This window comes from Halichoerus grypus, chromosome 2 (assembly GCF_964656455.1).
Source record: "Halichoerus grypus chromosome 2, mHalGry1.hap1.1, whole genome shotgun sequence".
Classification (NCBI taxonomy): domain Eukaryota; kingdom Metazoa; phylum Chordata; class Mammalia; order Carnivora; family Phocidae; genus Halichoerus; species Halichoerus grypus.
In genome coordinates this window covers 172,556,666-172,569,261 of record NC_135713.1, presented here as the reverse complement: position 1 = coordinate 172,569,261, position 12,596 = coordinate 172,556,666, and positions in this window count along the sequence as shown.

The window sequence follows — 12,596 nt, the reverse complement described above, 5'->3', positions numbered from 1 at the left end:
TACTCACCTCCTTTCTTACCTAACTGCAGAACAGAATCCCTGCCAGCCTCTGGGGGAAGAGGGGACTTTTGCTCTCCAGAAATCCCCTGCCCTCCTGAGTGCAAGTTCTGAGCTTGTCTGCTTACATCTCACAGTGGCAGGGAGCTGTCCTCCCAATCCTGCCTCGGAACCCCAAAGTGGACGTTCTGAGTCAGAGAAGGACCTCTGCTTCCCTTTTTCTAGCTAGAGTTCTCCCTATCACTTCCTGAGGAACATCTGTTCCCAAACTCATTTCTGACCCTGTAACCCTATCACTGTCCAGCTTCAAAGAGCAAGAGGTGGGGCGGTTGGAAATGAAAAAGAAAACACTCACTGGCCATCCTTTACGTGTCCGGCGGGCTACACGTGTCACCTTAACCCTAATTTCCACTTTGCAGGCCAGGGATTATAGCCATATGAGACATAGGACAAAACCAGGGGGAGCTCGGGGAGTTTAAGTTAACTTGCTTCAGCTCACACCACTGGCAAGTGAACAAGCCAGAATTCAAGTCTGTGTCTGACTCCAAACCCCCAAATGGGACCTGTCAGTGCCTGATCCAGCCCTCCCCTCGGGCCCTGTGGGCTATCTTCCTAGAATCTACACCCCCAGCTCAGCGTCTAAGGGTCCCATGCCCCCACTGCCCAGTCCCTCTGCCGATTTCCAAGGCCCCAACAGAGGAATCTAATTGGCCCAGCTCACCGTTTTCATCTAGGGCCACATAACTCCTGGGCAAGCCCTCTATTGCAACCTCGTGCAACTGCTTCAGGGTCTTCCTTGGCTGCAGCTTTTCCTACCGGAACTTCCTGGGATCACCTCCCAATAAACTACTTGCCCTCATATCCTTATTTCAAGGCCATTTCTGGGGAATCCTGACCTAAGAAAGGTGTGAGGAAGAAAAGTCGAGAATGACTCCTGACTCCTAGGTTGCTGGCCTGACCAGTCAAGCTTCATTATTTTAGCAGAAGTGGCTACATGTATTGTGCGTTTGCCATGAGCCAAGCATTCCGCAGGGCCCGTTACACACAGTATGCCAATTAATTCTCCCCACCACATTATGTCGTACCACCATACCCATCCCCATATTACCAATAAGGAAACACACTCGTAAGAGTAAAGCCATTTGCCCGGGGTCAGACAGCTAGTAAGTGGCAGAGCTGGTTTTCAAGGGGCAGGGGGTAGGAGAGGTAGAAAGGTCATGCTGCTTTGACATTTGGCTGCCCAAAATGTGTTACTCATAAGGATCCCTGCTTCCATGTGCCAGCCCCTCACTTCCAACGGGAAAGTTTCCATTTCCTCACAGTAGAGACCCTTAATAGCCCTATTATTCACCTTCTCACTGATGGAGAAAGTGGATGCAAGAGGGGGGAAAAGGTACAGAGGGCAGGAGAGAATAATCAAAATAATAAGAGCTATTTTGTACTGAGCCGACAATGTGCTGGGCACTGGTAAATTCTTTAGGTCATCCCACTTACACTTCCCACAAGCCTTGGGGGAAGGATTGTCTGAAGTTACGTCCATTTAACAGAAGTGGGGAAGGACAAGTTCTACAGAACAACAAAGAGCCAATCCAGCCAGTCGGACCCCTGCCCATGGACTGGGCTCCAGCCCTTCCTCACTGTGACTCAGCCTCTGTTTTCCACTTCTTCTGACTTTTCTTTTTCCCTAAGAAAACAGTTCCACATCCTACTTTCTGAGCATTTCCTGCCTGGTCCCTGGAGAGAAATCAAGCCTCCTCAGGAGGTTTGAAGCAATCAAAGGACAGCTGCAGGACACCAAAGGGAGAGTCACAGCTGTCAGAGATTCCCCCTTGTTTTCGGAAGTGTGAACAGGGTTTGAAGAGAGATCCTGGGGGTCTGAGTGTCTGCAGTGCTGAGGCTAGAAATCAGCCAGAGTCTGCGAGACGAGAGGGTGGTTTCTTGGCGGGAGGGTGGTGTGTGTTTATGTGGTGGTGGTGGCGCTTCTTCAGTATCAGTCATGTGGTGGTGTCAAAAATGTACATGTTACAACTTACATACCCTTAAAAAAAAAAAAAGTTGTTCTCGTTATTTTCAGTAACTGATCACACTGGCATGGTGGAAGAAACACTTAAACAATGACAATTAAGGGAAATCATCTCCCCTGAATAGAGCAGTGGCGCTTCAGGGAAATAGTCACGGCCAGTGTGAAGTCCAGACTCCTCGTCAGGGCTGTTTTGTACCTCCCAAGATGGCTTCAGGATGCAGGAGGCACTGAAGCTGCCTTGTGGCTCTGGTTGGGGGTGAGGGACATGGTCCTCGTCCTGCTGGCTTCCGTTGATGTTGCAATGGGGTGTGGCTCATCTCACCTTGCCCCTGAATCCTCCTGACTGCCACAGTGCCACAGCTGGGGGAACTGATGGTCTGTTCTCTGGGGGTGGCAGGGCCCGTGGTCCCTCCCTTGCTGCCTCAGCTCCATCCAGTCCTCATCGACCTAAGTCTCAGCATGTCCTCCACGTTTTTTAAGCCACCCGTTTGGCAGCCTCTGTGATGGGGTCATCGGGAGCCTCACCAGAATATCAAAAACACTTGCTCCATTCCCCATCTCAGATGGTGCAAGCAGTTATGAGTTAGACCCTATCCACATCCACAAGGAGAACTGAAGGCCAGTGTTCTCTCCTGGTATCTCTTCCTCAAATGTCCACCTCCACTGATCCTCCATTTCTTCACATGTTGCCTTACCCCACATGGGTCAGGGCCCTGGTTCCTTCATTCCCCCAAAAGAACACTGATGTAAGTCCACGGGGTATCAACAGATGTTCACTGGAAATCTGGGCATAGGATGGGTTCTGAAGAAGATGTAGCATGAATGTAGCACAGAATAATTTAGGTGAGAACTTGAACTAGGATATTAGCCATAAAAATCCCTGCCTTAAAAATCCACTGGCCATTCCCTGACAGAAGGAATTCATCTCCCCTAGCCTGATTTTCTTCCCAAGACTGAATCAATAACCAGGTAAGAATTTAGCCCCGGGCCTGCCTTATTCTAAAGGCCCATGCTCCCCACCGCTGCTCATCCTGGGAGAAAGAGCTATGTTTCCACAGCTGGGAGGTGAAGCCACCTTCAGAACAATCCCTATGTGGCAGGCACAAACAATTCCCATGCTGCGAGGTCATCTGCGGAGCCAGGACGTGTGGACCCTTGACAGCGGGGGAGGCTGCTCTCAGGGTCCCTCCTGGTCCGAGGCACCATCCTCCAGGACCTCTGCTTCTTCCCAAGTCAGCCTCTTCCCTGACGAGAGAGCCCCCACTGCCAACCCCAGTGCCAAGTCCATCGGGTAAACAGTTACCTTGGGGCAGACCTCACTGTCTCCAGACCTCAGACCTGCGGACAGGCTCTCTCTCTCCCAAGCTGCAAACTTGAGACTCTCCCAGACCATCTGTCTGATCGACATGCACCCCTGGCAGACAGGCACTGTACCTTTTCCACCATTACTAGGCAAGGGGCCAACCCCAGAGGGGCCATCAGTGTTTGCCAAACTGGGCCTGGTTCTAACCATTACAGTTTCTTCCCTCTTTCATGGTAAGGGGCCCAGCTGGTTGAAGGGACCTCAGTGACAGTGAGGTCACTTCACTTTGACCATTTCCTGAGCACCTGCTACGTGCCAGGCATCCTATACAATGAGCTCATCTCCTCTCCCCCGTCCCCTCAGTTCAGTAGCGGTCAGCCCATTTCACAGAGGAGAGAACCATCTAGCTAGATCATGGCAGTTCCTTGAGCTTCCACAGTGCAAGAAGCAGAAGCTGGAATTCGAACCAAAGCTTGAGCAACAGCAAGTCTCCTGCTGTTTCCACTAGGAGACACCCTCAGTCAGAGGAGATAATGAACTACTCTCCTTTTCCGGGGATCAAATGTCACTCTTCTTTGGGGAAAGGCACGGAAGGCTGTATTCTCAGTGTCAACATGTGATTCTAAAACCCACTTCCCTGATGGGGTGAAGGGTGTCGTGGGGGTTGGGGTGAGGCAGGTGCAGAGAGGAGCCCTTGGGTGAGTCAACCCACCTCAGAGAACCGCACGGAGAGGCCTGGTACTCTCACTGGACTGAGGTTTATGATAAAAGAGGCTCTAAGACTGGGACTGGAAACTCCATGGGAATTTCCCCCAAACATCTGGGCACCGCCTGCCAAATGACTCTCTATAAATAGATCAGAAATGCACAGGATATAAAATTCTAAAGATACAAAAAATATGCAATGAAAAAGAAGTCTGCCTCCTACCACTGTCCCCCGCGGTCTCCCTCCCATTATCCTTCTTAACCAGAAAGGAAAGTAACTGTTAGTAGTTTCTTATGAACCTCCAAAAGAGCATCTAGGCATTTATAAGCATAGCTGAGTCTATTTTTTTTTTTATACATGTGGGTAGCATACTACATAAGCCATTCTGTCCCTTGCTTCTTTTACTTAGTATATCTTAGGGATCATTCCATTCCTGCATGTAGGGAGTTGCTTCACTCTTTTTAGCAGCTGCCTGACATTCTATTATATGGAAGTACCAGAATTAATCAATAAGTCCCCTACTGATGGCCAATGAGATTGTCTCTAATCTTCATTATTATCAAACCATGAATATCTTGTACTTACCATGTCGTACATGCAAGTATATGTGTAAGATAAATCCCTAGATGTAGGATTGCTAGATAGAGCTTATTAAATACAATATTTGCTTTTAGGTGTTTAATAGATCTTGCCAAACTGCCCTTCCTCCATAAAGGTTGTAGCAATGTGTCATCCCCTGCCAATGAAGGGCAGCACAAGGAGTGCTTTTTATATGAGGAAAAGACTTTTAGCTGGAAGAGATGAGCTGAGGAGCAGACAGGCAAGCCCACGCCTGACCCAGATATTTGTCCCAGGACAGCAAGTGACAAAAATGAGCCCGCACCACCAACAGGCTGCTCCCTGCACACAAGCCCCCCATTTCACAGATGAGAAAACATGCTCAGAGAGTTGACATGCCTCACCCAAGGTCACGGCCTGGAACCCCATCAGTCCAGGGCCCATTCCCCCAGCCCATGCATGCTTCCCCCTCTGGCCGCAGCTGTGGTCTCCTGTGCTGACTTGAACCCAGCTCCTTCCTATTGGGAGCTGAAAATAATTGGGCCACCCACATGGTTTGGGCTTCCACTTGTCATTTCATTCCCACCCACAGGAAACCAGGACCTGTTCCCACACATACCCACTCACCCAGCTGCTCTTTCCAGCCCACAGAACCTTGGTCTTCTACTTCTCTGGGGTGGACATTCATCCACCAGCCTAAGGAACTGAAAAACTCAACGGACCCTCTCCATGGTTACTGCTTGGTGGTGGACAGTGAGGGCATGATGGCAGTGAGAGTCACACATGAGTCGCGGGTGGTATCATCAATCACTCTGGAAATAGAAGCAAGCATGGTGAAAACAGTACTCTGCCTCTGTACTTAGAAAGTGCCTTCACATCCATTAACTCATTTTACTTCCACAGCAGTTCTCTGGGTTAGGCAAGGCAGGGATTCTTACATTCATTCCTCCCATTTCAGAGATAAGGAAAAGGGGGTAGGACTTGCCTACTGCCCTGGAGGAGCGGAGACTAGAGGCGGACCCAGGCTTTCTGGTGTCTAATCTGGCCACAGACTATTCTGCCCCCATGATAAGCAAACTCCTGGCAGATGAAGCACCCGCAAAAACCATCCCTTATCTGCCCACATCCAGAAGGAGTCACTGTGTCCCCTAGCAATGTTGTCTGGGACCCTGCAATACATGGATATACATGAATTCCTTTCCCTGGATCCTCATCTTTGTTCCGGCTCCATAGATACATCCTTTTAAGGACTCTTGGGGAGTTTCTGATGGGCGGATTTGCACTATATCTAAGTGTCTGGACAGCCTGGAGAATATGACGGGTGCTCCACAAAGGTACCTTGCTCTGTTGGCTGAAAGGACAGATGGGTGGGTGGATGGATGGGTGGATGGGTGGATGGAGTATTGGTTGAATTTGTTTCTTTGATTATTTATGTTTTTATTTTTCTACACAGCATCCATTACCCCTTCCAAATATCACCTTGACATCCTCTCTCCCCTAGGACTATGAATCCTTAGTAGATGGGGATGTGGATAGGAAGAATGGCTGCAGTACGTTTATTTCAGAAGTAGTACCCTGATGAGATTGTCCGGTAGTACCTGCTGCCCAAACACCCAGAGCTTTTCTAGTTTCTTACTACTCTTTTTCCAAGTCAGGTTCTCCAACGCTCTATCCATTCTACAAGCTACTCAATCGTACCCCCAGTATATTACCTTCCTGCTTACATGAGCTAAAGTTGTTTTCTGCACTTAACAAACAATGACTTTTAAATGGCACAGATGCAGAGATGAATGAGTGGATGAAGAGATGGATGGGTGGAGGAAGGGAAGGAGATGAGAACGTGGAGGAGTAAAAGGGTAGAGGTGAGCATGTGAATAAATGCAGCACTGCCTGGGGAAGGACTTAATGAACTAAGTGTTGAGTCCCAGGCCTTGGAAGGATGGGAGAGGAGGCATGATGACCCTTCAACCTCGCCTGCAGGGGGAGTGATGTGAACCGATTTTAGGGGCAACAGGACACCTATCGCCAAATGTCCTCCTTTAGTCTTGCATCTTTTGACTGAGAAAGCCTTCAGAAATACTGTCATACCTCCATTTCCTAGATAAGGAAACTGAGGCCCACAAAGGGAAAGTGATTCCCTAAAGTCGCACAACTAGGTTTCAGGCTGGGCTGGGACTAAAACTCAGGTCATACTTCCCAGTCCCTTGCTGTTTTCGCTGCCTCATGAAAGCTGCCTCTATGAGGAATGACTAAGGTGCAGAATTTCCAAATTCCATTTTGATGAAATTCCCCAAGGGGACTTCCTCACCCAGGCTGGATGTCCTCAAAAATGTCAATGTCTCAGGAAGTTCTGAGGCCCTTATTGTAACCTGAATGTTCTGCAGGCCTCTGTGCTGGGGGGTGGGGTGGAGGGGTTTAGGGAAGCAGCATAGAGGAGAAGTAAGAGACTGGGGACCCCCATCCCTGAGAATGGATGCAGGGCAAGAAGGGGCTTCCCAAGGCCAGCTCAAAAGAGGGGCAGAATCCAGACCACAACCACAAGAGTCCTGTGAGATTCTGAAACTTGTGTCACTTCCTTTGTAAGCCTGTCTGTGAAACTCTTTGTAAAAAGGTCTGCACGCTGGCTGCGGGCACAGCCAGGAAGGGAAAAGGGGGCACCATATGTCACTCCACAGCCAAGCTTGGAGCGAGAGAGAAATCCAGTGAAGGACAGAGCATGGACGCCGAGTCTCTGAAGTCCAAGACACAGAGGGTGGGAAAGCTTAGGGCAGGCCTGAGTCATCACCGTTTTCTACATGTTTTCTTCCTAATAAGTGAAATAATGCCTAACGTGTCCAACACGGTGCCTAACAGCTAATGGAAAACACGGTCAACTCCCCCACGGGCAACAGGATAGGTGTCCTGTTGCCCCTAAAATCGGTTTACCCGCCCCCATGTTCCTTAACACTGAGCTGAGATGAACACCCCACTCGGGAGTGGCGGGGGAGGAAGACATGGAGTGGAGAAGCCCTGGATGAAGAAAGGGAAGGAACTGTTATCCCTGCCTCTGTTTGTGCAGGGAATGGTGTTGGGCAGTTGACTGCCTTTTTTTTTTTAATTTTTTATTGTTATGTTAATCACCATACATCACATCATTAGTTTTTGATGTAGTGTTCCATGATTCATTGTTTGTGCATAACACCCAGTGCTCCATGCAGAATGTGCCCTCTTTAATACCCATCACCAGGCTAACCCATCCTCCCACCCCCCTCCCCTCTAGAACCCTCAGTTTGTTTTTCAGAGTCCATTGTCTCTCATGGTTCTTCTCCCCCTCCGATTTCCCCCCCTTCATTCTTCCCCTCCTGCTATCTTCTTCTTCTTTTTTTTTTTTCTTAACATATATTGTATTATTTGTTTCAGAGGAGGGGGCGGTTATGTTCTGCTAGTAGGCGCAAAGAAAAGGGCTGCTTCTGGCAAACATGCTGGGGGAAACAAAAACAAAAAACAGACTCCAAAGCATCAGGAGGAGTGCATCTGAGATCAGCTGTCACTCAGCAAATCTGTAAGAACGGATGCTTCTCCCCGGGCCCCACTCCCAGGGCTGCCCCATCCCCGAGGCATCTTGTGGCGGGCTCCTCCAGTAACCTGAGGGGTGAGCATATCAACAAACACACCACAGGCTGCAGAAAACAAGCGGGTGTACACCCGCTGACAGTCCCGTGTGGTGAAGGTGAGAAGCGTGGGGGGGGGCCGAGCTGCAGCCCTCCAGCCGGAATGTGGTTGAAACTATAAAACAGTTGTCACAGTTAGTCCCCCTGACCTGGTGAAATGCACAGGAGGTGCATGTGGGGGGTGCACGCAGAGGTGCAGGATAGAATGGCAGAGAAAGAACAAACCAGACCAAAAAGAAAGACAAGGTGCAGCAGAAAGAGTCCTGGATAGGGGTTCGAATCCTGCCTCCAGCTGGGCAATTCCTCCGTGTTGCTGCCCCTTCAGACCCTCCAACAGCACTGCTAGAGCACCTACCCCAGGCAGGGCCCTGTGGACACAGGGGTGAGAGACCAGCTAGCTGGCTCCTGGGAGAAATATTTGTAAACAAGGACAGAGGAGGGACGCAGCCAGAGAGCAGCTCTCCAATTTGCAGATGGAGAAAATCAAGGCTCCTCAGGAGGAACAGCTTTGCCTCGGGCTTCTCTTGGGGCCCAGACTGGGATTCCTAGACAATGGAGGGACTTTCCCTGCTTTGGACATTTTTTTTTAAAGCAGCCAGAAAAAACAGCTGCTCCCCACACGATCGTGAGGGGAACTCCGGGTCTGAGCAAAGCTTTGGAACTCAGAGGGAATGAGGTTTCTCTTCTTTGCCTGCCTTCGGTTTCCTAACATCACAGTGTGAGGCTGGGCAGGCAGCCAGCTGAGCTCAGGGAAGGAATGAAAGAGGAGAAGGGAGACTGGGCCAGGAGGGCGAGGGAGGGCCTGAGCTAGGCTGGAAAGAGTGTGCATCTAGCTCTAGCGAGGAATGCACTCACATCCAGGAGGAGGGGGCGCTGATGACAACCAGCCCTGTGGACTCAAGAGGCCTGTCAATGAGCCTGCTGGGTCTGTGAACCTCGTACACGCAAAATTACATGTGTCTGTGTGGGCCTCCAAGTGTTTGTGGAAAGCGTTCACAGCTCTCGTCAGATTCTTAAAGGGCTCCATTGCCCAAAACGGGTTGGAAGCAATCTCTCACTTCACAGACAAAACTGAGGCCTAGAGAAGGTGAGCAATCTGCTCAGGTCGGCACTGATAAGTAATAGAGCTGCGTGCGAACCTAGAAGTCCAACTCTAAAGAGCCCATGTACTTACTCAAGATGCTGTAAGAAGTTATTCAGATTGGGGCACCTGGGTGGCTCAGTCGTTAAGCGTCTGCCTTCGGCTCAGGTCATGATCTCAGGGTCCTGGAATCGAGCCCCACATCGGGCTCCCCGCTCAGCGGGAAGCCTGCTTCTCCCTCTCCCACTCCCCCTGCTTGTGTTCCCGTTCTTGCTGTATCTCTCTGGCAAATAAATAAATAAAATCTTTTTTAAAAAAGTTATTCAGATTAAACCAGCATGAATTTAGCATCTATTGTGTCCAAGGTTTTGGTGGAAAGCAGGGGGAGAATACAGAAAGCAACTAGAAAAGAAAAACCATAAGACAGTGTTACTTTGTCCAGGTAGTTAAGACAAGACCAGTGCAAAGGTGACTCACAATAAAGAAGGATATTTTTACTTGTTACTGTCCAGTTCTCCGCCCACCACATGCACACACACACACACACGCACGCATGCACGCACGCACACAAGCGCATGCTCCACGGGGCAGGTGGTTGACTTGCTCACCATGGCATCCGCAGCACCTACAACAGTGCCTGGCTCACAGCAATTCACAGGAATAGTTTGCAGGTAAACAAGGATTGACTGAGTGGGTGTAGACCAAACGCACTGGCGGGAGGTGGGGGAAGGGCAGAGGGGGATGCTTGATGTTCATACCTCACCTTACAGTCTCCTAAGCACGTCCACAGTCATTACTCTCCTTGATTCTCTCAACCACCCGTGCATGGGTCACACAGACAGGCATCCCTCATTTTCAGGGACATAAAATGCTGGGTGAATCATAAGGATAGTTGTCATTCATTGAACCTGCACTTTGATTTCCTCATGGAATCAGTACCTTAAAACCAGAGAATATGGGGCGCCTGGGTGGCTCAGTTGGTTAAGCGACTGCCTTCAGCTCAGGTCATGTTCCTGGAGTCCCAGGATCGAGCCCTACATCGGGCTCCCTGCTCAGCGGGGAGTCTGCTTCTCCCTCTGACCCTCTCCCCTCTCATGCTCTCTCTTTCTCATTCTCTCGCTCAAATAAATAAATAAAATCTTTAAAAAAAAAAAACAGAGAATATACTGATTCCAGAGTCCAGACCGGATTTTGCACAGAAGGTAATGAGGGGTAGAAATGGAATTACAATTAGGGTCTACCCTCTCTCTGGTTCCCACAATCCACTGGAACCACTAAAAGGGACGAAATATACTCCTATTGCCTATACCCGTTGCCTATTCCTACTCAGCAACACCACCATCCTCCCTACCCCCATTGCCTATTGCCTATACTCGTTGCCTTCTCCTGTTCGCACCACCACCATCCTACCTACCCCTCATTCTCACTACCACTTACACACACACACACACACACACACACACACACACACACTTACAGCAGAAAGGTTCACCAGGATTAAGGATGAGGATCATGTTGGTCCATCTCACTTCTTACCTCAGCTAGTGTCCCAACTCAGCATATTTGGTATCCAGGAAAATACTTTGCTTTCTTCCTCAAAGAGGGAAACTGAGATCAGAGAAAGGAAACAGAAATAGAGCTCACATGGACAAACTGAACCTTAGCAGAAGTTTCAGGATTTCTCTAGAAACAATGCAGTGTGGTAGAAAGTCTATGAACCCAGACAGACTTGGGTTCAATGTCGAGCTCTACCACTGTGGGCTATGCGACCTCAGCGAGTTGCTTAACTTATACCTTAACCGACCTGTCTGCTTAAAAACAAACACTTTTTGTGATAAAGCTCACTAATCCATATTAATTGGGAGTCTGATCTAGACTGCTGAAAAGCCTAAGTATAGAATATCCCTAAAGGGACTGCCATTATAATAACGTGATAATAATAGCTAACGTTAAGTACTTAACATGCGTCAGGCACACGAACACATTCATAGGAACTTAACTGTCTCAACAGCTGTGGGGAGGACCATTATCACCCCTGGTTTAGAGATGAGGGAACTGAAGCCAGAGAGATTAAGTATCTGGCCAAAGGCTGTCTAATAAATGGGAAAAACACCAAAGACCCTGCTCTTGGCCACCAGGCTACACGGCCTCCCACATGTTTGGTAACTAAGGGGACTGTGTGAGGGGAACAATTAAAACAGGTAGACCATTTTTGTGTGGATAGATGAATGTTTCAAAAGTGCTTCCATGTGTTTCTTTAAATGAGATGGCCATGGTTTTCAAAATTGCGTTTCTATTGTAAATGGGTAAATGAGTCATGAGGCGGGGAGGAGAGGCTTCCGAGGACAGGCTTAGAACAGCCGCCGGCACCTAGACAGGACGCGGTAATGGCTAACTGCCTGACTGATGTGACTCAGTGGAAAAGGCTCGAGCCTGGTCATCAGAAGCACCTCGGTTCAATCCCACCGATCAGCCACATGACTCTGAGGACCGTAATGACCTCTTCTGTGAAATGAGAATAACCACCCTTCCTCAAAGTCCCTGTGAGGAGAAACAAGAGGTCTTCCCATTCTAGGTCATTCAGTCACCCTCAGCCCCCAAGTTACATATGTCACAAGAGCTAGCAAGAAAATATTCTTGGTAGAAGACTATTTTTTTAAAGTTACTTTTCTTTTTAAATGTGTTTGCTCTTGTCACTGTCCATAGACAATTTTCTCTTAGATAATTCAGATTTCAACCTCAGTCCAGCCCAGGCCAGGCCAAACTGTCACTATTCTGAATTATCTGAATTGGAATGGATGAAGAGGGCCCCTGGGTGGCTCAGTTGGTTAAGCATCTGCCTTCGGCTCAGGTCATGATCCCAGGGTCCTGGGATGGAGCCCCACGTCGGGCTCCTTGCTCCGCGGGGAGTCTGCTTCTCCCTCTGCCCCTTCTCCTCCCCTCCCCCCTAGCTCATTCTTGCTCGCTCTCTCTCAAAAATAAATAAATAAATCTTTAACAACAACAACAAAAGGAATGGATAAAGATTTACTGAACCCAAGTCATTGGAATGGAGTAAGGAACTTATCTCTAATCAAGACCCCACATGGGTTCAGTTCACGGATGTCCCCGACCATGAACATTTTCATGATAGGTAGTACTGAGTGGACAGGGCACTGAAGCAAGAACCAGGGCACCCAGGTTCTGATCCCATCGTTCATTTGCTGTGTGTTCTTAGCAAGTCATTTCTGCTCTCTGGGCCTCAGTTTCCTCCTCTGCAATTGAAGGACATGGAAGAA